General features: G+C 33.7%; 3 pseudogenes; 2 read left to right on the forward strand and 1 right to left on the reverse strand.

Moving 5' to 3' along the window:
- Positions 1-899: 899 nt before the first annotated feature.
- Positions 900-5,361, forward strand: LOC132190791 (cysteine-rich receptor-like protein kinase 25; annotated as a pseudogene).
- A 6,023-nt stretch (positions 5,362-11,384) lies between these two features.
- On the forward strand, positions 11,385-12,431 carry LOC132190798 (blue copper protein 1a-like; annotated as a pseudogene).
- Positions 12,432-14,286: 1,855 nt separating this feature from the next.
- Positions 14,287-24,504, reverse strand: LOC132190796 (disease resistance protein RUN1-like; annotated as a pseudogene).
- Positions 24,505-27,495: the final 2,991 nt, after the last annotated feature.

Genomic DNA, 27,495 nt, shown 5'->3' on the forward strand with positions numbered 1-27,495 from the left:
CTCGAAAAATTTCAGAAAGAGAGCCCTTATAGTCCAAACCTTTTGCAAAACACCACTTTTGCAGCACCCAATCAACATGTGCCACATCATCAGTTAAAGAACATGGCAAAAAACCAAAAATGAGAACAAACACAGCAAATCAAAGTGAAAAAATACCAAAAAGAAAAAAACACAGCAAACCCAGTAGATCCACTGGCCTGGGCCTTGCCTGCCATTAGGCGGGTCATAGCGATGACCCGCCGTGACCCAACGAAATCCACCCCAAAACTCGATTCTAATGCCCAAAAACCCGTTTTTAATGCTCAAAACTCATTTCTAATGATCAAAACTTGTTTTTGGATTCAAATCTAAAACTTAAAAGTGAAAAGTTAACCCTTTAGGAATTTTATCACCCTAAAGGCCGAAAACCGGCTTCGGAGAAAGGTGACCCACGTTGTGGATGACTAGACCCACACCGTGAGTCTGGGGAGACCGATGACAGACCCACAGCGTGGGTCTCGCCATACCCACGCCGTGGGTCTGGCCAAGTTCACGAAGGGGCACAAGTATTTTCAGCTTTTCTTTTTTCTTTCTAATCTAGTGTATTTGGGCTTAGGTTATTTTGGTGCAATTTTTGAGCTTTTGCTTAGGTGTCAGCTGGGGATTGGGGGCTGTAAAACATGGGTTTTCAGGCTACTCTAACCAAAGTTAAACTCCTTCAGAAATTTGGTTGTTCCCTAGTTTTAGTGGTGAGGTATTTTCCAAAATTTAACTGAGACGAATTTTTTGGGTTGCTTGACTTTGCTTCTTGACTTGGGTCAAGTTAATCAGGCTCACCATGCTCATCGTATCTGATCGAGTATTGTAAAATGTTATGAGAAAAATTGATTCCAAGCTAGGTTGGTGATTATATACTGATCATGGGCTACAACCTCAGAATGACCCTTTTGTTCCTCTCCATGCTTATCAGCTTCCTTAGCCAAACCCCAACTGAAGCTGCTCCAATTGTTTACAACCATATCTGCACAAACACAACCACTTTAGCCACCAACAGCAACTACCAATCCAACCGCCTTCGCCTCCTCGCTTACCTCTCCTCCAAAGCCACCAGCGACTTGGAATTCTACAACGCCTCCGTCGGAAACTCTATCGACACCGTTTACGGCCTCTTCCTGTGCCGCTGTGACTTCCCTGTGGCAGATTGCCAAAATTGTGTCGCCGTGGCAACCAAAGAGATAGTCGGATACTACGCCGAGGAGAAAGTGGCGGTGGCTTGGTACTCGGAGTGCATGTTACGCTACTCTAACTTGTATATCTTCTCCACCATGGCCTCCGAACGTGCCTCTTCTATTTGGAGCACGGATACAGTTTCGAAGCCTAACCGGTTTGACGAGCTAGTGACGGCAACAATGAATGGTTTGGCAAGTTGCTTTTCGAATGTTGCGTCTGGAGCCAAGAAGTTTGGGACAAAAGAAGCGAATTTCGCAGCTTCACAAACACTATACACCCTTGTGCAGTGCACGCCGGACCTGTCGGGTTACGATTGCAATCAGTGTCTTCAGATAGCAATGAAGAATCTGTCAGGTTGCTGCGCAGGGCAAAGTAATGCTTTCGAGTTGCTATCTTTGGTATGATGTGCACCCGTTTTACTTGACGGTAAACACAACATCGGCGCCAACGCCAAACTCCAGCTATTGTTCCTCCACCACCTAGTTCTGGTAAAGTTTTTTATTTTTGTTTTTGTTTATCTTTTTATTTTATTTTTATTTTTTATAGAATAGTTATAGTTGATTCTGTCGTCCGCTCTTTTATTTATAATTTGAGGATGGCCCTAAGTATATATACCATAATGAAAGGGAATCTGTTTTTCATTTTCTGTCTTCAAGTTAAAAATATTAGGAGTAAGTTTATTGAATACCCCTGAATTTTCATTCGGTTTGACAAAGCCCATTCTAAACTTTAAAATCTCTCAATTTAGTCCCCTGAATTTTCAATTGCTCTCAATTTGAACCACTCCATCAAATTTAGCAGTTACAAATGCCAAAAAAGACCAAAATATCCATGATTTTCATTTTTTTTTTTTTTTAATAAAAATGTTTTGGAACTAAGGGTAAAGTTAGAATTTTATAAAAAAGTCAGGGGTATAAATGTCATTTAACGTTTAAAATCTGACAGAGGGATCCAAATTGAGTGTAATTGAAAGTTCAGGAAACTAAATTAAGAGATTTTGAAGTTTAGGAAAATTTGTCAAATCGGGTAGAAGTTAGGAGATCTTTAGTAAAGTTACTCCAAAATATTAACAAAAAAATAAGGGAAAATTTCACTTAGGACCCCTAAACTACCATACATTTTGATATGACTCTTCCAAATTTTGAAAACTCTCAATTTCACATCTAAACTTTCTATTTTGATGCAATTGATCTCATCTGACAATTTTTGCCACTAAAAAGACCAAATTACCTTTCAATTTTTTAATTTTTAATTTGAAATTAAGAGTAAATTTAGAATTTTGTAAAAATGATAGTGGTATAAAGGTCATTTTATCACTTTTAACGTCCAAAAATTAATGGAGGGGTGCATTGCATCAAATTGAAAGTTTAGGAGATGAAATTGACATTTTTTAAAATTTGGGAGGTATTCTCAAAATGAGTGGTAGTTTAGGGGTTTCAAATGAAGTTTCCTCAAAAACTAAATACAACACATTTTATATGCCTAGATACCTGAAGACGAGTTTTTCCGAAAAACTTTTGTAGGATTTCAAACTTGAAAATGATGTAGTTTCAACTAATTCCGGCGATGATTAATTGGAGCAATTGTCCATTCGGTGAAGAGGTTCTGATTGTTAATAGCTAAAATGGAAACCAAAGAGTACAACTTCAATCAACAAATTGTTGTAGCCTTGTGAGATAGCAAAATGTATCCCTGTAAGAGCAACCATGGATTCTCCCTTTTTACATAAGTGGAATGAAGTTTTTTGGTCAATGCTGAGATGATTTCACCCAATGAGTTGCTTAGGAGTGGCTGAAAAAGAAGCATTAGTAGCAACCATCAAAGTTAATCTTCAAAGAAACAATGAGAGAAGGTTGCCAAAACATCCTTAATGGGGATGTACAAAAATACCTTAGCATTCAATTTTGATAAAGTTACTTCGTATCATGCCAAACTTCTAAGATATAATTAATATTATACCAAAAAATGAAGAAAACATTGCTAGGATACTTTCTAATGGTCAAGAAATAGCAGTACAGATCGAGGTTATCAAAAAAGTCTGGACAAGGAGCAGGAGAATTTAAAAATGAGGTTGTAGTCGTTGCCAAACTTCAACATAGAAATCTTGTAAGGCTATTGGGATTTTGCTTGGAAAGAGAAGAGAAGATACTTGTCTACGAATTTGTGCAAAACAAAAGTCTCGACTACTTTCTATATGGTTTGTCACTTACAGGCATATATCTAATTTTTTTTGTATGTCATATAAAATTAGACATGAATTTTTCATTCAAGAAAGGCTCAATTAACAATTCGATTAACTATTAAAAAAATTCATTGGGTGTTGTAGAACTTAGAAGAGTAGAACAAAATAAATTTTATTTTCTTGATTAATTGAATTATTTTGATATATAATTGACTTTAGTTCATGATTATAACGTGACTATTGAATTTTGGTGTAAATATAGACGTTGAAAGACAAAAACAACTGGGTTGGCCAACACGTTACAAAATTATTAAAGAGGGTTCCTCAAGTAATTATTTATCTTCATGAAAACTCTCAGTAGGGCTGGGTATCGGTCATATCGGTCCAGTTAATGGGCTTACCAGTTACCGACCAATAAGCTATCGGTTAACCAAATCCTAACCGATTACCGACCGATAAGAAATTAATTATTTTGGAGGCCCAAATACGTTTTGTTGGGCTAAAGCCTAAAATAGCTTATTAAAAATTAGTTATTTTGGAGTATATTTTTGGCTAAAATAGCTTATTGAAGCTTTTTTTTTTTAATTTTTTTAATTTTTTTTTTATATATTGATCCACTACAATATAAAAAAAAAAAAAAATCAAATGAATAAATTGCCAAATGCATGTAATGCTTTAAAAGAGCCTTTTTTTTTTCTTCAATTAAGAAAATAAGCACAAATAGTCAAATAAGAGAGACTAAAAAATATAAGAGTTTTAGGTTTTAGCCTTTTAGCAAGTGCGGGCTTGCGGCGCTTTTGCTACGAGACCTTCTACTGCGTGCGAGTTTGGGAAATTGGGGAAAAGCCGGAAAACCCTTAGATATGTTTGAATAGCCTGTATTAGTGAAACCAAAACGACGTCGTTTTCGTTTCAATAATAAATATAAAATTATAAAAAATTAAAAATTAAAAAAACTTATTGGTCATATCGGTTTTTCGATAACAAATTATTAACTGACCGATAAGCTTATCGGTATAAAATTTTTAACCGATTACCGACCAATAACTATCAGTTACAGTTACTATCGATTCGGTTAATTTCGGTAATCGGTAACCGGTTAATCAACCCACCCCTAACTCTCGGTTCAGAATTATACATTGTGATCTTAAAGTTGGTAATGTTTTGTTAGATGAGGATATGAATCCAGAAGTTTCAGACCTTTTGTATGGCAAAGATTTTTGGAATTGATCAAACTCAAGGAAAGACTCGTAGGATTGCCGGCACATTGTAAGTAATGTTACGTGCATTACATTGTTTATGTAACACAAGTGAGCATGCATGTCTTATGGCTCACATTTTTGTATTAATGGTGCTGGTTTGTAGTGGTTACATGTCTCTAGAGTATGCCATGCATGGACAATTCTCTGTAAAGTCAAATGTATATAGCTTTGGTGTCTTAATTCTTGAGATTATAAGTGGAAAGAAGATCAATTCTTTTAATCAATCGGATGGTACCACTAGACACCTTTTGAGCCATGTGAGTAGTGTGAGCCAAATGTTCTAATTTTTTTTCCTATGCTGATACAATCATCATCACATTTGTGTTGGGGGAGACAAGTGATATTTTTGTAATATTACTTAACCAATTGACGCAGGCTTGGAAACTTTGGAGGGATGGAACGCCCTTGGATTTGATGGATCCGACATTGGGAGACTCTTACTCGAGAGATGAAGTCATTAAATGTCTCCATTTTGGCTTACTATCTATACAAAATGATCCAATTGATAGGCCAACAACAGAATCCATAGTTCTCATGCTAAACAGTTACTCGATTCCTCTGATGTCACCTAAAGAACCAGCATATTTATTTAGCAGTGTAGGAGAGCAAAACATGCAATCAAATGAGACAAAGTTGGACCAATCTGGAAGCAAATCATTGCCCATGTCTGTTGATGAAGCATCTATTACTGATGTATACCCTCGGTAGCATTATGGTGGTTGATGCCTAATCCGAAATGAAAATACAAAAAAAACAAGGTGCATCTCCCTCTATGCTTAGAACTTGATGCCCATTCGTAATTTTGTCTCTAGAGTATTTGAGTTATTAGTAGGTGTCTTTAATTGCAAGTTGTTTTACATTTGGACCACTCAAATTTGTGAAGGAGAAACGACGTAGTGGAAGACTAAAGTAATTAATCAAATAGCAACGTCTTTAATTCTGCAAGGAGAAGCTTCTTCGTCTTTTACTCAAAGATAAGCTCAAACCCGCAGGTTGAGAAAAGAACACAAACTCCACAGAGTTTTGAGAGAATTTCTCTGATTTTCTAATAATTAATTTAAGTCTCTGTTTTACATTACAAAGTAGCATATTTACCGAAGAGAAATACTTCTAGAGAAAGTAAGCCTAATCCTAGTAGCAATAGTAAACATAATCATAATAATAAGGAAAGGAAATAATTAAAGTAAATCTAATCCTATTATGGAAAGGAAATAAAATCCTAATCAAATAAAAATCTTCTACAAATTAATAAAATCCTAATAAAATAAATAAAATCTTAATATAAAATTGACAATCAACGGAAATAGTGACAATTTTTCCTTTTGCATTTCCATTGTCTGAGAACTGGTAAAATTTTGATCAAGCGGCCCTGCTGTGATATTATTTTTGATATTTTCCTTATTTTTGTTTTTACTGAAAATATAGGTAAATATCGTCCTACGTCAAGAAATGATTCACGTCAATATTTTTTTTCCATATTTTTCCGGTCTTAATCCTACAAATTCAATAGATCGACCATTAGATTTGTGAACTCATATAGATCCCATATAAATTTAATGGTGGATTCATTCATTCACTATAGAGATAGTCAAAAGATGGTTGAAAAATGAATGAATTATATCATTTTTCTTGGTGGGCCACACACAAATTTAATAGTGGATTCATCCATTCACTATTCTTAGATGAGTAAAAGATGTGATGGATAATGATGTTTATCCTTTGTCAAAATGATACGATGTGTAAAAGATATGTTGGTTGATCCAAGACATTCCTTGCCACTTGCTTATAGTTGTAGTGCTTACTGCAAGCACGATGCACTTGCAGTTAGGGCCGAACAAATTCACCGACTAACTGCTAACAGATTGACTTTCGACAGACACCGACCATGACCAACTAGATGACGGACGGGAGGCGGCATAATTTTTTTCTATTCCGAATTTTTCAGTACGGTAGGCGGAAGAGGTTTTTCTAACTGAACTGACTTCACAGACCGACTTTACAGACAAATTTTTCATTTTTCCACATACTGACATTACCGACCGACATTACCGAACTGACTTTATCGATTGCCATTCGGTGTCGATAAAAGAAATTGGTAGAATAAGTCGGTGAAATTTCTAACTTTTTTGAAAGGAAAAAAAAAAAAATTTCTACCAAAAACGACATTACCGATTGACGCTCAGCCCTGCTTGCAGTAGCCAGTAGTAGTGAAGAATCGAAGATTGCCTTCTAAGCAAAAAGTAAGATTGATTATTTCGGAAAAACAAAAACAAAAACAAAAAACAATTACTATAAAATATGAGAAATGTTAGGGATCTTTTTTATCCTTACAAAATTGATGTGCCTTTTAAAATTATCATTGAATTTGTGATGGATTACTATTGAATTTGATCTAATGGTAATCTTAAAAGTCACATCAACTTTGAAAAAATATCAAAAGAGAATAAAAATGCGGTTTCTAATATTATTCATAAAATAGTCCTTAACCTTTAATTCCCACATTCATAATAGATCGAACCCTGCTTTGGAGAGTAATTCTAAAGCTCACTCTTATGTCACTCCACATCATTTTTTGAGTGACACAAGAATAACTTTTAGTATTGCTTAGCTTCCATTTTCTTAATGAATGAACAAATAAAGTTCAGTCCAAACCCACGGACAAGTTGTGGGTGGGTCCAAGGTTATTTATTTATTTTTTATAAAAGGGGTATTGTGGACATTTTAACTAAAAAATGGATGAAATTAAAAAGGATTAAACATAGGATATCGACATTGCAAATTTTTAAACTTCGAATTACTTCACGAAGTATAAGTAAAGTTTCACCAATTTAATTTTAACCATGGAATGGATCTCTCCATTTCCCTTGAATGTAGAGGACCGTGATATTAATGGTCATATTATTCTATGCTTCATTTTCTTGTGAATTTAATATAGATTTTTTTTTTTTTTTTTTTTTTTTTTTCCACTTAAGTTTTAATTTGAAGTACAGATGATACCTGACTTATGGGTAAATACCGGTTTAGTACATCCATCACCATTCCGTCAATCAAACTAATGAACTGATGTGTTATAACCAAAAATGCCACGTGTCCTAACAAAAATAAAAAAATTATAAAACTAATTAAAAAAATTAAAAAAATCAAAACTTAAAAAAAAGAAAAAGACAAATATGGGGTGGTCGGCCACCCCCATTCTAGCCATTGAGGGTGGCTCTAGGGCCGGAATGGGGTGGCTGAAATTAGTTTGGTTGATGAAATGTGACGAAAGTATTAAATTGGTCTTTACCCATAAGTCAGGTACCATTTGTGATACGATTTAAAACCTATGTATGAAAAGATAAAAAAGTGAAAACCTAAGTACTAAAAAGTTATTAACCCTATAAAATCTCATAATCATTACATAATGTAAACTTAATAATCTAATCAATAGTTTAATAATATATAAAAGAAAAATGTATAATAAGTCCCTGAGTCAACCCTTCAAAATTTAAAAATCCTTAATTTTTATTTTATTTTATTTTTTCGAAAATTTACTTCTTGGGTCAATTGAAATGACAATAAAATCCCTACCGTCAAAATTTTTTAACAGCCGTTAGTCCTAATCAAAACGCACCGTTTCACCTCATTAAAATATTAATTTTTTTATTAATTTAATTTTAAAATTTAAATCTAAAAAAATTTAATCTTTTGTCAACTCACCGACAAGACTTGCCCCAACCCTGGCGAACACACCCCAGCTCTCTAATATCTCCGGCAACATCAATGGTGGTTTGGCGTCGATGGTGCCTTCTCCAGTTATTGAAGAACAATTGATTTCTCAGGTAGATTTCCAGTTGGTGACTTCTTGCCTTCAAATTGATTTCACAGGTTGAAGAACAAGAAAAAGAGAATTTTACTGCTCATTCTTGTTATTATATCTTGATGGTCTTTTATCTTTACAATTTCAGGGTCTCTACTGTGATTACCAAAGGGAGAAAACAAGACTGTTGTCGATCTGATCATTGCTCAAAGTTTTTGGTTTCTCGGTCTGTGTTTTGTTGGTAGAAGGATTTTCTGAATGGGTTTTGCTTAGTCATTTTTTTTTCTTTCTATTTTTGGTATATAGGATTTTTTCAGCTTGTCAGATGTCAACGTTTGGAGAATTTGGTTGTTTCCCTCAGAGCCAAGCTAACATTTGCCCAAGTAGAGAGAGAGTTGATCAGATCTTAGATTCTAACTTGAACAAAAGGGTCCGCAATTCGTACAGCAGAAGCAGAGCAGTCACTTGTAAAGGTAATGGAAAAAGCGTTTTCGGGCCAGATTAAGGTATAGATAGACCAACCATGGAATAGCCCCATAGCTATCCTTACAAATAAACAGAGGGCAAGGAGAATTACAGCAAGCATTAGAAAGGTTTAAAAAGATTCTACAGGCTTCAAAAGATTCCAACATGTTTAAGACGGCTAAAACACATTAGCAGAGGCATGCATAACATTGCTTCTTAAGATGTTGGATTCTCATACAAAGGACTCAGGAGCCCAATTTCAATAGCCTTCTCAGAAAGGGAATTACATCAAAATTGCACATCTAAAGAAGGGATTCTGGTAGATTGGTAGCGCCTGGTTTGATGGAATTGGGTTTTTTTTGGGGTTGTCAATACTGAGAAAATTTGAGTGTTTTTTACTTTGTTTGGTTTGGGGAAGACCTTTTTTGGCATTGGATTGTGCTCTGTAATGATGTATTGTTTTGAGGAAAAATTGGAGGTTTGTGATTACTCTAATCATTCAAATATGACAATGGAACTGTAGTAGTGCATTGTCGTTGTTAGGAGAGATCCATAGGAAGATGGCCTCCAGTTCCACAACCCCACTCTCCTCTTCTCTGCGAATTCACCAACTTCCTCTGTCACCTCACCACCACCACCTTCTTCCCCTGGTCCGTCGAATTCTTCAACTACTCCTACTCAGACTACTGACACCCCAGCGCCTTCGTCCCCTTCAACCCCTTCAACTCTAGCTCCTCAGTCTCCACCGGCAGTCCCTGCTGCTCCTCCTCCATCCCCGCCAGCTTCACCCCCACCGGTATTAACACCACCTCCAACCTCACCACAACCTTCTTCGCCAACTTCACCCCCACCATCAACTTCACCACCGCCATCGCCACCAGCATGACCCCCACCACTAGGAGGCTCTCCTCCGCAAGCATCCCTTACACCTCCGGTGACATCCCCACCTCCCCTTTGAGCCATTCCACCAACTGCATCTTTACCTCCTCCACCCAATGATCCAATACCGCCTTCCTCCAATCCAGATCTGGGAAATTTTTACGATATCTTTGGAATTATCTTTAATTTTAATTTTAATTTTTTAAAATTTAAATTTTAAAATTAAATTAATTAAAAATTAATATTTTAATGAGGTGAAACAGTGTATTTTGATTGGGACTAACGAATGTTAAAAAATTTTGACGCTAGGGATTTTAATGTCATTTCGATTGACCTAGGAAGTAAATTTTCGAAAAAAAAAAAAAAAAAACTTAATGATTTTTAAATTTTGAAGGGTTGACTCAGTGACTTATTATACATTTTTCCTAATATAAAATATCCTAATTATCACATAATGCAAATTTTTTTTTGACATGTCTATACAAGAAGGAGGAGGGGGGATTCGAACTAGTGACCCCCGCTTCATAAAATGTAATTCCCAACCGATTGAGTTATCCCTTGGGGACATATAATGCAAACTTATGTACAAACTATAAACCAAATTAAAGAAACTGAGAAACACACTCCCATCCATTAATCTTAGCAACCTCGATTCGTCTAGCTGTAAAAGAAAAGACAATATAATGAAATTGAAATGAAAAAAAAAAATAGAAAAATACGCAAAGATTATACAGACCATTAAAGCCCTAAGGAATTTCGCTCTTATACATTACAAAATACTCATATTTATAGGAAAAATGAGATAGGTATGTATGATAATTAAATATGATCACAATCAAATCAATAAAATCAAATCATTATCAATTACAATTAAATATCTTAAATCAAATCCCATAATATCCTCTAACATCGTTGTGTTAAATATTAATTATTTTTAAAGCTTAAATAGATAAGAAGTGATAAATTCAATTATATAATTAATAATTTTTCAATCCATTCACATATGAGTTCAAACTCTCACAACACGTAAAATATATAATTAAAATATAAGAAAGCACACAAAGTTAAGATTCGAACTCATGATCGATCTTTGTTTTATTCTAATATCACACTAAATGATCACCACTTGTCCAAAAAATTAAAATTTCATATTTAGAGCCTGTTTGGGGTTGCGTTTGAGAAATAGAGCTTTTAAGTCAAAAAGTATTTTTTGGCAAAAGCTTCATTTCTAAGCTTTTGTCAAAGTGCTTTTTGAACCCTTAAAAGCGCTTTTAATTTTTTTACCAAACGAATACTTTTTTCTTCAAACGGGCTTTTTAAGTGTTAAAAGCACTTTTAGACTCATCAAACACAATCTCAGCCCTTAACTAATATTTAACACAAAACAGCGGCAATAATCTCAAAGTTAAAAGCTGGCAAGTAGTCCAAAATGTAAAAGAAAAGGCCTAGCTCTTGAACAACTCCAACAAATTAAATTAATTGTGCCATTTGGCATTGCTGTCCATAAACGGTCAAGATGTGAGATCTTTGACTTATAAATACCCACCATTTCTAGTTCTTGAGACCAACAACACAATAAAGAGAATCAATGGCATCTTCCCAATATTTCTTCATCCTAGCAATTGTAGCAATTCTTGTCCCTTCAATTTTGGCCACAGAATTTGTGGTTGGTGATGACAAGGGTTGGACCATTAACTTTGACTACCAAGCTTGGTCTCAAGGAAAGGAGTTTCATGTCGGTGACACTCTTGGTAAATCAACTCTATAAACTTTTTGTACTTACCATATTTTTTATATAATTTTTTAGTTTTATTTGCCCATGTTTGTTTTCAAATCAATACTTTGTTAAAGTATTGATTAAATTTATATGTTCCTATCAGGTTAAACTTTTAGAATAAGTGGTGATTTAACATGATAACAAAGCCATAGGTCATGAGTTCGAATTTTGATTTCGTCATTTCACTCTAATTTAATTAAATATTTTAGGTGTTGTGTCTCACCTATTAGAAAAGAATTTGAGACCACATGTGAGGATGAACGTTCAAGTATTGATTATATCTCATCCGAGTAGAAAGTTTTTTCCTTTACAAAAAGTGGACAGGGAACCACTCCCATAGCATTACTCTAATTTTTGTAAAGGAAAATCATTTTCATTCGGATTTTGATACATAGCATTACTCAACTTTGAGGCTATCTTGTTTTTAAGGGGTTGTTAGTGGATCATTTTTGTTTCTTATTGAGTTTCCAAAAAAAATATTGTAAATGTATTTATTTTAAATTTGATTGATGATGGAAGAATTAACTTTTTGGTGCAGTTTTCAAGTATAAAGAGGGAGTTCATAATGTTCTTAAAGTCAATGGAACTGGCTTCCAACAATGTGTTGCACCATTGAGAACTGAGGCCCTGATTAGTGGAAATGATGTGATTACACTAGCAACCTTAGGAAGAAAATGGTATAATTGTGGTGTTGCCAAACATTGTGAGAATGGAAACCAAAAACTTGTCATAACAATGCTGCCTTAGATAGTATATCCAGCACCTTCTCCTGTTTCAGCAGCCAAGGAATGCGTTAAACCTATATATTATGAGTGGATGATGGTTGTTTTTGGTATCCTTGCCATGGTCATGGTTTAAAGTTAGATCAATAGTACTATAGTTAAAATTCTCCTTTCATGTTTGTGGAGAGTATTGAATTCATTAATTGTTTGCATTGTATTGGATCTAAATTTATTGATTTATAGTAGTATGTATGTTCTAAAATATAAACCATTTGTGCTCTATATTTGTACCAAATACAATGTTTGAGCATATTTGTTAAATTATCTTGCAAATAGCAGGTGGGGTTTAGGCAATTTAACATGATAAAGAGGGGGTGGAAATGGCCTTTAATAGTAGTTTTGGCATTTTATCAACTCAAACATAATTTGATTGTTTATAGGACAATAATGCTAATACCTACAAGTCTGTGCTTTTAGGCTTTATTTAAAAGATGAGGATCCGCTATAATTTTGCTGTCCAAATTTTAGAGGAGGCTAGAGAGCTCACCTGCTTTGAGCAACTTCGGGGAGTAATGCTAGAAATCATTCTTGTATTCCTCTTGTATCACTCTGAAAATGATATGGCTTCTAAAATCACTGTTGGGCTTGTGATTGATCATTATTGAATTTAATCAAATAGTGATTTTAAAAGCCACCTCATTCATAAAGTGACACAAGAGGGACACAAGAGTGACTTCCAAAATTACTCTAACCTCAAGTGTAGACTAGGATTCACTACTCAAAACAAGTGGACCCCACAACCTTCCTCTCTTGTACTATAGAAATTTCAATAAAATTTGAATAACCTAATTGTTCACCAGCATGAAGATAAACTTTGGCCACCTGCATGAAGATTCTAATCACATGCTAGCAAATTGGGAAGAGAGACTCGTTGTTAAATTACCAGTTATCCTAACAGTTTAAGTTGAAAATAAGATATAAATTTAATCACTTAATCATTGTGAAATATTTAATTAAAATGGAGGGTGATTTGACATAGTCAAGGTTCGATCACAGGACCTTTGTTCTGATACCATGTTAAATTACCAGTTATCTCAAAAGTTTAAGCTGATAGGAAGAGGTAAATTTAATCACTTAATCATTACTTCAACACTCGTTATTTATCCATCTCTTTTTTTAAATTCACCATTGAATGTGTATGCATGATTCATATGTAGATCCAATGGAGATGAATGAAAGATAGATGAGAGATCGATGAAAAAATAACATTTATCTTTGAAAAAAAAAAAAAAAATTGGCCACCTTGGATATTGATTGAAAGACCTTCTATGATCATATGAGTGGGGGGTTTTTCAATTATTAAATATTCAGTATTCATGACACATCCATCATGCGTTTAAAAGATAGTTCTTCTAATTTTCTACCACAAGCAACAAACAATGATCAAAACGACAATCCCATGGCCATGATGATCTCTGCTTTTTTAATATGGTAATACAAATTTTACCATCTCCAGAATATTATTAAAACTGCAAACTTTTAAGTTGTATGGAATTTCTTGTGCACTCGTTTGTTAAAACTGAATGGGATTGTTAGAAAAGAAATGGGATAGGTGTCAATTTTTATTTATCTATTTATTTATATTTATTATTATTATTTTTTAATGTCCACACAAGAGAATGGAAATGAGAGGGTGATTTGATCTAGTAGCTTCCACTTCATGAGACACGATCTTCAACATTTTTTTTTTTTTAAAAAAAGGATAAAAAAATATTTTGGTAATTTTGACACCCCTATGTTAGGATTTACATATTGTGGCTTGTAACATACATAGATTATTTTCTAAGAGAATTTAGCATGATGGATGGCATATGGAGACTATAGAGGAAACTTGCATTAACAATCACTTCACTTGGAAGCATGACATATTTCAATAATTATACAGTACATGTTAGACAAGAATATATATATATATATATATATATATATATATATATATATATATATCTTACAACTACTCAAATTGAAACTTTTGAGATCTCGTCACAAAAGAGTAAAAAGAATAGTCATTTTCCTCTGTAGCAAGCTTTTTGAGCTTTTTCTCTTTCATCAAAGTTTGTGAATCATCAATCATATTTGGAGATCTCATTTTTCTCTTAAAGGAGCATCTGTTTTCTATATTGTTATTGTCATCCTCATCATCACTGACAACAATGGCATGATTCGCAGCTTTTCCATCAACAACCCTTTCATATACTAGATAGACCCCTATTTTCTTCACAATGATTTCAGGCCCCCAATCTACAAGAACCTCTACTTCATCACCATCCTCAAAATCATTGGTAAGAATAATATTGCGTAGCAATAGGTGATCTCCAAGAGGGAATGGGCCACCGGTTGTTGCTGCCAAATTAGTTAGAATAGTATTCTTGGTATGGTTGATAAATGACATGCTACCTTTATATGAAGATAATACTTGAACGCGAGATGCATAGACAACACATACACCAAACTCTTTCAACAAGAGATCAACAGTAGGTACTTTAAAATGTACCGAGGGTCCCTCACACTGATACGTGAACCAATCGGGGATGTGATTGCCGGGGAGGAAAATGCCAAACACGCTACCAACTCCACGCATAACCCATTCCTGTTACATCAGCAGAGGATGATGTGTGTTAAATTATTAATTAAGTGATACGAGATAATATGATATCAAAACAGAGGTCCTAAGTTGAAATCCTACTCCACGCATTATTCTATTTTAGTTAAAAATTAAATTAGGGGAAACTTCACTTTTGGTCCCTGAATTACAACGCGTTTTGGCAAGCTCCCCCAAACTTTAAAACCTCTCAATTTCACTCCTCAAACTTTCAATTTGATGCAATTTACCCCATCCGTCAATTTTTGCCGTTAAAACCCTTTAAAAGACAAAATTACCCTTCAATTTCTTTTTATTAAAAAATTTTGAAAAAAAAAGGGTTCATAAGGTGGCCCGTGATTTTTTCTTTTATAATAATTTTTTTTAAAAAAATTAATTTTGAAATTAAGGATCAATTTGAAATTTTATAAAAAAGTCAGGGGTATAAATGTCATTGTCTCTCTTTTAACGTTTAAAATCTGACGGAGGGGTTCAAATTGAAAGATTTTGAAGTTTAGGGAGCTTATCAAAAAGTGCTGTAATTCAGGGGGCTAAAGTGACGTTTCCCCTAAAAATTAAGAGAGACATAGAGAGAGAAACACGTACCTGTAGGATGCTTTGCTTAAAAGTATGTGTTAGATTCATGCACCCTTCCATGCCAACAGACACAATAGGATTTGACCGCTTATCCAGACCTGGAATTTCGACTAATTTGTGACAGTTAGTAAGGTACAATCCATTCATATTTGAGAGCTTTGATAGATTCGGCATTCTTTCCAGTGCAGTGCAGTGTCTTGCATCTAAAAAAATCAAACTTGTTGGTAAATTCGGAATTGATTTAAGCTTTCTACAGCGATCCAATCTGAGATCTTGAAGCTTTGAAAGACCACCTAGGCTTGTTGATAGACTTTCAAAACTATTGCATCTTAAATCTAAAATTTTAAGAGAACATAAATTCCAAAGATCTGTAGGAATTCCGTCATCCGATAAATTACAGTCCCAGAGACATAAGTGTGTTAGTGAGTTCAAGCCTTGTAGTGCAGCAGGCAGTAGATTGACTGACTTAGGACTTTTCCTTGGTGATATCCAAGACCAAAAGAGTGATGGCAATGACTTAGATGGTGATCCTTTACACCCACATAGAGATAAATATTTGAGATTCTTCAGTTGCACTATACTAAAAGGCACTTGTCTTATAGCAGTTTTGTCTGCAAGAAGAGTTGTCAATGATTCCATCTCCCCCAAGTTGTCAGCCAGATTTTGCATTTCAGAACACCCAGAAAGAATGAGAGTTTCTAGAGACTTCAACTTATACAAACTCCTTGGCAAACTTTTAAGGTATTTGCAATCTTTCAAATTCACCAAAACAAGATTACTAAGATCTCCAATGGAGTGGTGAACCTCAAGCAAACTCGTACAATCTTCAAGTATTAATTGCTCTAGATTTGGGAGTTTTGAAAAGTCAGGGGTCTGGCTTAGATAATGAGAGTGACTGAGATTTAGAATTTCCATCTTCTCAAGCAACTGCTAAACCAATGAAAAAGGAAGGAAAGCGTAATATTAGAGCCTAGAACATAATTATAATAATAATCAATAAATAAATAAATAAATCATTGATTATTTTACCTTGGGACTTTCCCAAACTTTTTTGAGATTGCTATATTGCAAGTCAATCACAACTAAGTTTCTTGGATAAAAGTCATTTGGAATAAACTTTTGAGGGAATCCATGCCAACAGAGCCACCTTAATTCTTTGGAAAGATATTTATAGTCTCCAGTGAGTCGTACGTGATCAAGTTGGAGTAATCTTAGTCTCTGCATCTTAATAAGTGCTTCTGAATTGAAATTCATCTTACTTAGACTTGTCAATTCTAAAAGAAGTCCTTCAACTGCATTTGTTCCCTATAAAAACACAAGAATTGCATGAGACAAGTGATTATCCAAACTTATCACATAATCTTTCTTATTAATCATTTCATTTATTATGCTTTGCTTAATATAATGTAATCATGTTTGCAACTACAAAAACAATAGAATGATGTTAGGAAAGAAAAAAAAAATGTTCCAATTTTCAAATAAGAAATATATGGATTACACTTTCAAGGCATATGATCAGTGTGAATTAGTCCACATTTGCTTCCCGAATAACATATATCTTAGAAAAAAAAAATGCATTGTTTTTCTTTCAATGTTTTCAATGGAGAAAGTTCTTATTACCTCGTGCTTTGTCAATATATCATATGCATCCTCATGCAGCCATAATCTACTCCATTTCCCAGGTTCGTTGGGGTGCTTTTCACGAACGATTTCTCTTCCCATGTCTCGCAACAAATCATGCATTGTAAACTCGTTTGTCTCACTAACTTTAAGAAGACACCGCTGAATGAGGACACTAATTCCAATCTTTGCAAAAAGACCACAGCCATCCAATATTTTTACAACATAGTCTATATCCTTTCCTATGAAGAAACATGATATGTCAAGGAATATATCCTTTTCAGTATTGTCGCTTAGTCCATCAAAACTTAATCTAAGTTTATTTTGAATTTGCTCATGAGGAATCCTCTTCAATTTATCAAATGCACTTCTCCATTCTAGCATGCTCCTAGAAAAAAGGAATGAGCCCAAAACTTCAAGTGCTAGTGGCAACTGGCAACCCTCCACAGTAAGCAACGACACTTCTTGATAAATCAGTATAATCTTCACTAGGATAACTATTCCTAAAGGCATGCCAACTAAAGAGCTCAAGAGAGTCAATGTCATTCATTGCTGTAACTCTATATACACTATCCACTTCTAGCTCCTTTAGCAAATGCTCATCTCTCGTTGTTATAATAATTCTACTTCCCAAACCTAACCAGTCACGCCAACATATGGCATTCAGTTGCTTCATTTGGTCTACATCATCAAGTATCACAAGTATTGCTTTATTACAAAGTCTTTTTTTAATCATATTGATTCCTCTATCAACACTACTTATCTTTATCTTGCTTGTCTTCAATATGTCAAAAAGAAGTTGTTCTTGGAGATGAACCTGACCCCTAGGTTCCTTGGAAGTTTCCCTAACATTTGCAAGATAACTTTTACCTTCAAGTCCATGAAAAAATTGGTTATAAATGGCTTTAGCAATGGTTGTTTTGCCAATTCCGCCCATTCCCAAGATTCCTACCATGCGAATATCGTTAGCTCCAACATTTAACCCAAAAGTTATGTCTTGAACATGAGAATCTACTCCAATTGGGTAAAGTGCTATAAACAAGTGTGTGTTGTTCAGTTCTCTTGAAATCTCTTCAACAATTTTCCTAATAAACTTTGCTTCATGCCTGAAAATTATTTTAAGAAGAAGAGTCACATTATACAAGAGAGAATCGAAATATAAGTTTCATATACATGAATATGTAAAAACTTAGAACATATTAGTTTTGGCCATTATCCTTAACTCATTAGCATTCACCATACTAATGGGTCAAAGTTTGAAGAAACTAAATTTTTATACCATAGAATTATATTAACCCAAAATCCAATAGACTCAAAACCTCTCTCACACGGACAAAAAAAATTACCCTTGCTTTTAATTCCATGACAAAGAATAGTGTTTTGTTCTAAGCAACACTCTTTTCAAGCCTATAGTGCAGCTGACAAAGTAAGATTTTTGGGGAAAATATACTTCACTCCTTTGAACTATCGACCCATTTGCACTTTTAACCCCAATGTTTAACACTTTACCCCCCCCCCCCCTAAACTTCCAAATTGTTGCAATTCGACCATTTTGACTTCTTCCAAATTGTTACAATTCGACCATTTTAACTTTTTTTTTTCCTTCCAAAATGCCCCCATCCCAAGTTAAAAAATTAAAAATTAAGGGGTAGTCGGTCTAGGGTGGTCGAAGCCACCCCCAGGCCCAACTGGGGTGGCCGGCCACCCCTTAATTTTTTTTTTTTTTTTTTTTTTTTTTTTTTTTTTTAAAGTTGGGATTGCGGCATTTTGGGGGAAAAAAAAGTCAGAATGGTCGAATTGCAATAATTTGGAAGTTTGGAGAGGTAAAGTATCACTTTTTAAACATTGGGGTTAAAAATGCAAATAAGTGGATAGTTCAAAGGGGTAAAATGTATTTTTCCCAAGATTTTTTGTGTCGTAATTGCAAAGGATTTTCTTCTTTTTCTCTAGTTATTTCCACTCTTTTTGTCTCAAAAACTATAAGTCTATAAGGTGGCTTATATGTATGCAAAAGGTAGGTCAAAATAAACCAGGTCAACTAGGCCTTTTTTCCCGCATGATTTGTTGGAATATCAAATCACATCAATAAATTTTCACCATGATTTGAATTCTATCAAAGCCTCTAAAGGCAATAACAAACTACAACTATCAGTCAAGTTGAAGTAATACTTGAGATGAGCACAAGAGTTGGCTTAGTCATAACACTATATTACGTTGTCAGTAATTTTGGCCACAACTTTCTTAACTAACTCATCCTCTTGTAGACTTAGGGTGCGTTTGGGAGTGCGATTTCAAAAAAATAATCTGCGATTTTAAACCAAATCGCAATTTTAGGGTGTTTGGGATTGCGATTTTAAAAACGCAAATTTTAAAATCGCAAAAAAATCTGCGATTTCCATAAGCTGATTAGAGGGTGCTTATTTGAAAAAGTGCGAATTTAAAACAAAATCGCGATTTCTAAAAAAAAGATATTTTGTGCAATAGTTACCTTTTTTTTAGCGGGAATGAAAAAAATACCAATAATACCCACCTAAAATATATTAAAACCCTTTTTTCTCTTTTTTTTTTCTTCCTCTGTCTCGTTCATCCTTTCTCCGTCCAGTAGCAGTGTGCGTCGCTGTTGTTCATCTCTCCGCCTCTCTACCAGGTAATAATCTCACCTTAATATTTTCTTCCTCTCTATATAACTTCTTTACTTTTGTAAAACTTTCCACTGTTTATATATGTGGTTTGTATGATTACTGTGCCTTTTTATATATGTGTTGCATTCTCTTCTCTATTTTTCCCACCAAACAAACAGAGATGGAGCAAATAATTCTGTCAAAATTCACATACAACACACATCCCACAAAAAAGAAAAAAGAAAAAAAAGGGTATTGCCAGTTTGTGATATATATATATATACCGTCTATTTTTTCTATGTATAAATGGAGGGACCTCTCTCTCCATCTCTCAGTGTTACACGCATCCCACAAAAAAAAAGAAAAGGGTATTGCCAGTTTGTGATATGCAAATAATTCTGTCAAAATTCACATACAACACACATCCCACAAAAAAATAAAAAAAAATAAAAAATATATGGGTATTGCTAGTTTGTGATATTGGGTATTGCCCGTTTGTGATATATATAACACGCATCCCACCAAAAAAAAAATGGGTATTGCCAGTTTGTGATATATATATATATACCGTCTACTTTTTCTATGTATAAATGGAGGGACCTCTCTCTCCATCTCTCAGGTGTTACACACATCCCACAAAAAAAAAAAAAAAAAAGGGTATTGCCAGTTTGTGATATATATACCGTCTATTTTTTCTATGTATAAATGGAGGGACCTCTCTCTCCATCTCTCGGTGTTATTATATATATATATATATATATATATATATATAATGGGTAATAAACAGTGATATTTTGTGATTTTTTTTATTTTAATTTTTTTATTGTGCAGTGCACATAGAGACCGGAGTATTTTTCTGGATTATTGTGCAGTGCACAGTGATCCGTTACTGTGCATTGCACAGTAACAATTTTAAATAATGACTTTTTAATTTTTTTTTTAGTGCTGTTTCGTTTCAATGTTGGCATCAACTCCACATGTCCATATATGAAATATAGTGAAGGATAAATTCAAACATTATTTATATATTAAAGAAACATGTGGCACCGTATAAGCTAAAAAATGACAAAAGTAAAGACTAAAATAAAGCTTTAATGGTTTATATATAGTTGAATGCTATACTTTTATGTTAATAATTCTTTTGGCTTTTATTGGTATATGAGATGGTTAATATATTAGTGTCTTACTAGATTTCTAAAATTATAATTTTGTAGATGGATAAACAAAATACGATATCCAATCCTAAACCTGAATCAAAACAAAGTAACTCAGATGCTAGAGCTCTTTGGACATCACAATTTACTACAATCTTTTGTGAACTCTGTGTGGATGAGGTGTTTCAAGGTAATCGACCAAATACCCACTTTACAAAACATGGGATAGAGGAGAGGTTTAACTATGTTCACTCATCACTTAGAAGTGTTATAGAGCGAACTTTTGGTGTGTGGAAGAATAGGTGGCATATTTTAAGGCAAATGCCATCTTATGATATTAACGACCAAATGCTCATTGTGGTTGCTACCGCGGTCCTTCATAATTTTATTAGAATACATGACAGAAAGGATAAGGGGTTTAAGTGGGATAAAGATAACTTCGATAATGATGATGATGATGATGATGTAAGGAGTAACAGTCAGGAAAACATTGACAATATACATGACGAGGAGATGAAAGTGGTTCGTGACAATATAGCCCGATCCGTTTGTGGGTTGTAAACAGTGCTTTGTTATTTATGTTTTAGGCTAATTTTTAATGTCCTTTAAGTTTTTTTTGGTGATTTATCAAGTACTAATTTAAATTATTGGTGAATTATGTAACAGTTAAATTTGATAAACATTATTAGTTTAATTTGATGGATTGTTCTTGTATTTTTTATTATATGTCTGTTTGGAATATGTTTCAAGAAAAAAAAAATACAAAAACAAAAAAGCATGTAGAAACAAGTAATATAGCAATATATAATTGCCTAAGTAGAAAACTCAAAGTTAATGTCAAATTATAAGTCATACTTTTGTTTGCATAGGTGTTAAAAATGGAGGCTTATAGACAATGTTAGTTATTTTATTGTTATAAAGAAATGTCCTTATTGGTAATTTGGTCATGAAACCGCAATTATATGCTAATGTTATCCAAACACTCATTTGATAAAAAAAGTACTTTTTAGCATGTTTTACCAAACACCTGTGCGATTTTAAAAAGTAGCGATTTTAAAAACGCAATTTTTAAAAACGCAATTTTTAAAATCGCACTTATTGAAATCGCACTCCCAAACGGGCCCTTATTTACTCTCTACAACCTTCTTTTATTTGGGCAATTCTCAAGTTATATATATATATATATATATAGGAAACTTCACTTTGGACCCCCTCCGTCAATTTTTGCCGTTAAAACTCTTAAAAAGATAAAATTACCCATCAATTTTCTTTTTATGAAAAAAAAAATGAAAAAAATTGAAGAATAAAAAAAAAAAAGGTTACAAGGTGGCCCAACAACCATGGGTCACCTTGTGATTTTTTTTAATAATTTTTTTTTGGGGAAACTTCAGAAAACCCCCCTGAACTTCCAGCGATATTGACAAACCCTCCCTGAATTTCCAAAACTCTCACTTAGGCCCCCTGAACTTCTGTTTTCTCTCACTTTGGACCCTTTTAACGTTAAAGTCAAATAATTTGACTTTTTATACCCATTTTACCCTACCCCAAAACTATGTCGTTTTGTGTCATAAAACTATAACATCTACCTAGCCCAAAACAACGTCGTTTTAGGTATTAACTTTTTTTTTTTTTTTTTTTTTTTTTTTAAGAAAAGGAAAATTAATTAATTAATTTAAAAAAAAAAAGAAGAGGAAATCGGGGGTGGCTGGAGCCACCCCCTGGCCGATCTGGGGGTGGTTCATGGCCAAGGGGATGGTCCGGCCACCCCCTTGGCCCAAAAAAAAAAAAAAAGGGGGGGGCGGGGATCGACTGGTATGGGGTGGCCGAAACCACTCCCTGCCCCGGGGGTGGTCCGGTCACCCCCAAATGCACCCAATCCCCCCCCCCCCCCCCCCGGTTTTTTTTTTTTTTTTTTTTTTTTTGGCCTTTTGGGGGTGGCCGGACCACCCTTTGGCCAAGGGCCACCCCCTTGGCCAAAAATGGGGTAGTCCGGCCACCCCATTTTGGCCAAGGGCCACCCCCGATTTCCTCTTTCTTTTTTTTTTTCATCTTTTTTTGTTTTAAAAAAAAAAAAAATTAATCTTAATTTTAATTTTATTTAAAGATTCTGCTCAAAACGACGTCGTTTTGGGTTGGGTGGTGATGTAGTTTTGAAGCCCAAAGCGGTGTAGTTTTGGAATCCAAAAGGACGTAGTTTTGGTTGAGGATAAAACAGCGTAGTTTTGGTTGAGGGTAAAATGGGTATAAAAAGTTAAAAGGGTCTAAAGTGAGAGAAAACGGAAGTTCAGGGAGTCTAAGTGAGAGTTTTGGAAATTCAGGGGGGTTTGTCAAAATCGCTGGAAGTTCAGGGGGGCTTTTTGAAGTTTCTCTTTTTTAAAAAAAAAAAAAAAATTTTAATTTGAAATTAAGGATAAATTTAAAATTTTATAAAAAAGTCAGGGGTATAAACATCATTGTCTAACTTTTAATGTTTAAAATCTAACGGAGGGGTCCAAAGTGATAGAAATTGAAAGTCCAGGGGTCTAAAATGAGAGGTTTTGAAGTTGAAGGGGGCATGTCAAAAGGGGTGATAGTTTAGGGGTCCAAAGTGAAGTTTTCCCTTATTTTTTTTTATATATAAAATTATGCCTTAAAAAATCGATTTAGCCTTTAAAAAAAATAGGTTCACGCCACATATCGGAATTCTAGACTACCTCTAAAGAGTGATTCGGCTTATATATATATATATATATATATATATATATGATTATTGTTTTTAGCAATGAAATAAAAAAAAAAAAAAAAATTTGATAGAATATAAAGTAAAATAAAATAAAAACAAGAAAAGTATGAGAAAAATGAGAAAGAGATAAGCAAAGAGTTTTGAGGTGGTTCCACCCTTATGACTATACTTTGACTATGTTAGATTTGTTTTATTTTTTATTTTATTTTTAATAAAGCAAATGTTCATATTATAATATATGTATATATAGAAAACATATTGCAATGTGATACTATAAATGTACTAAAATATAGTAGGTGAAAGACAAAACTATTGCTTATGCGAACTTACCCGTCTGCAGTTTTTCTTAGATCCCACCCTGACAAATTAGCAGCCTCGCACAAAGCTCTTCTCCACTTGAAAACTTTGTCCACATCCAACAAGTAATGCTCTTCATGTTTCGCGAATGCTTCTGCAAAACTACTCGTTTGGTTTCTCACATCAGAGGGCTCAACATCATAGAAAATAGGAAGAACCAGTTGCTTCAAAGTTCTTCGACACTCCATAATTTCCACAAGTTCCTCCATGCACCACCTAGAAGCCGCATAGTTCCTTGAGAAAACAATGATAGAGATTTTGGATCCTTGGATTGCCCGTATTAGTTCAGATGCAAGGTATTGTCCTCTTCGGAGCTCATTGTCATCTTTAAAGAAATTGATTCCAGCATCTCTCAAAGCAAAGTAGAGGTGGTCGGTGAAGTTTTTACGTGTGTCTTTGCCTCTGAAACACAAGAAAACATCATAGATCCAGTTGGAACGAGGGAAAGAAGACGAAGAGAAGATGGCTTCAGGAGATCTCCATGTTCTGATAGCCATGGCTCAACTCCCAAAGACTTGATTTATCCTGATAATTTATTTGAAGTAAAATGAATAAAAGTGTTTGGAAGGATAAAAGGGTGGAAACCCAAGAGGAAAACAAAGAGAAATAGTTAAAGAAAGATGAATGGACTTCGTCCTCCATCCCCTTAACTATCTATAGATAGGCATTCCCTTAAATAGTTAAATATGGTGTGGGAATAACCACAGCTGTTAAGATATGATCATCCCCTAAAGCATCACCATTATTGATCCAATCTCAACACGGGAACAACTTCTTGTTTCGTTGTTCCCGTGTTCAAATTGGAACAATAAATTACACTAATAATGGTTGATTTGGACTCACAGGTCAAAGTCATACAAAAACTTCAATTCTCTTACATTTCTTCTAAGCAATTTGAATTCAAAGATAATAAGAAAGTCATAAATTTGTTCACGTGTTAGACATTAGAGAAAAGAAAAGCACTTTCAATTCCTTTATTGCATTTTTTCAAAGCACACATATATAAATCCTTTCTTATAAGAAAGTCATATGATTAGAAAGTCATAAATTTGTTCAAGTGTTAGACATTAGAGAAAAGACAAGCACTTTCAATTCCTTTATTGCATTTTTTCAAAGCACACATATATAAATCCTTTCTTACAAGAAAGTCATGTGATTAGAAAGTCATAAATTTGTTCACGTGTTAGACATTAGAGAAAAGAAAAGCACTTTCAATTCCTTTATTGCATTTTTTCAAAGCACACATATATAAATCCTTTCTTATAAGAACGTCATGTAAAGTCATAAATTTGTTCACGTGCTAGACATTAGAGAAAAGACAAGTACTTTCAATTCCTTTATTGCATTTTTTCAAAGCACACATATATAAATCCTTTCTTATAAGAAAGTCATGTGATTGGACACTCACACAGGGCCGGCCCAACAGCTAGGCGAGTTAGGCCGGCGCCTAGAGCCTCAGATTTCTAAGGCCCAAAAAAAATTTTAGGCCCAAAATATTTTTTAATAAAGCTAAAAAAAAAAAAAAAATTGCATAAAGGCCATCAACATGCTTTAAGAAAAATATTATTATTTGTTTATAATATCAAGGCCTCAACATGCTTTTTTGAGGCCTTCAACATGCTTTAAAAAAACACAATATTATTTTTTTTATAATATGGAGGCCTTTTGCACAACGACCATGAGGCCCTCAACAGTCAACATGTTTCTTAAAAAATAATATTATTTGTTTATAATATTGAAGCTCTCTATAAAATAAGAACGAAAAAAAAAAATCTGAGAATCCCACAGACTTGTCTGTTGTGATTATTTTGCAAAAATCCAGCCCATCACAAAAGTTTAAAATGTTCAACTTTTCACATTTCAAAAAGGTTAAAATAGTTATTTTGCAATCTACGAAAATGCTGAAAGACAAAAATAAGCCTGCTTAATTTTGTTTTTTTGGTTTTTTTTTTTTTTTCTTTTTAAAAAAAACCTTTGTCACTTAAAGGAATAATTTATTTAATTTTCGTCTAACTTAAACAAACTGACACCAAATTTTATAATAAGATTCGAGTTATAATGATTTAAAGTTTAACCATGATCTTAAATATTCTTACGTGGATTTTCAATATTTATATATCAAGACAAACGAGAATCCTTACAAGAATGGCCAAAGAGTAATTGGTGGAGAGTAATGCTGCATATTATATTTCAACTCATATGTATTTTATTGGGCTAATGTACGTAGCAGTGCCCATCAACGTTATCAACTCAGTGAAATGAGACTCTAGTATGTATGATTGATATTCGAATGATTGTGAAAAATGAATGCTGGCATTACAGAAAGGCCATAACCAATAACCAATTAAGTGATTCCTCTATCTCCTACATTTTCTTTGCAACCAAACTTAAAGACATCATGCGTGTCTCTCTTTTGTGAGTTGGCCTGATTGTGATGTTTAATGTGGTCATTTTCATGGTTGATTCATGGTTCAAATTGGTCGTGGTAGGAAAATCAAAATTAGAGGTAGAAATTAGTGCAAACTTGTGTATCAGGAGCCAAGATTGACTTCAAATAGCCAAGACGTGGTGGAGCCAGGATGTCTATTCAGGGGGCAAATTTTTTTTGATGAATACAAAAATAACGTTGAACAAAAAATAATTAAGAGTATTTAAAAAAATATAAAAATTTAATTGGAGCTCAATAGAATCGTTGTTTTTCTCTATAATCTCAGATAGCTACAATTATATATTTTATACCATTAAAATAATAAAATATGCAACAAATATATATATTCATAAATAATTAAATACAAAAACAATTATCAAGAATAGCAATATAAATATTAAAAAATTAATTTAAAAGAACAATCTAAATTTAAATATAAAAATTTAATTACATAACTCAATTTTTATAAGAAAAAGTTGAATGGCCCCATTTGAAGACTTGAATGCTTGAAGTTTAAAAGGAACAAATTTACTGGAACTCTTAAGCAGAAGATGCCAATTGTTGAATGGAGAAATGAATACTAGAGAACTTTGAAGTCTTTAAGAAAATAAGATGTATATCTCATTTTGAAAATATAACACACATAATAGAAAACAAACTCAAAGCAAGGGAACAGGGAGATTTGACAATTACCTTTTGGATTTGATTGGCACATGGCTCTAAAATTGGTGTCTCACGTGAGGTGAAAGTGTGTCTTTGACTTGTGTTAGTTGTGTGTTAAAAGTGTAAACATTTACTCAGCATTTTAACTTAACAAAAAATACATTTTATTTATTTTTATGCTCAGAAATTGAGATGTGATAAATTAGCTAATTTTTTTTGTTATTTGTTATTTATTTTAGAGCTGCTATTAATTAAATGTAATGTACTTTTTTTTCTTTTTTTTTTGAACTTTGAATGTAATGTGTTGTATTTTGCTTGATTTTTTTTTTAAAAAAATTTCTGACCTGTATTTTGTCTTGTTTTGAACAAAATGTGATGGAAAGCTTGATTTTTTTAT

The sequence above is a fragment of the Corylus avellana genome, chromosome 9 (assembly GCF_965113065.1).
Source record: "Corylus avellana chromosome 9, dhCorAvel1.hap1.2, whole genome shotgun sequence".
In the NCBI taxonomy this organism is placed as follows: domain Eukaryota; kingdom Viridiplantae; phylum Streptophyta; class Magnoliopsida; order Fagales; family Betulaceae; genus Corylus; species Corylus avellana.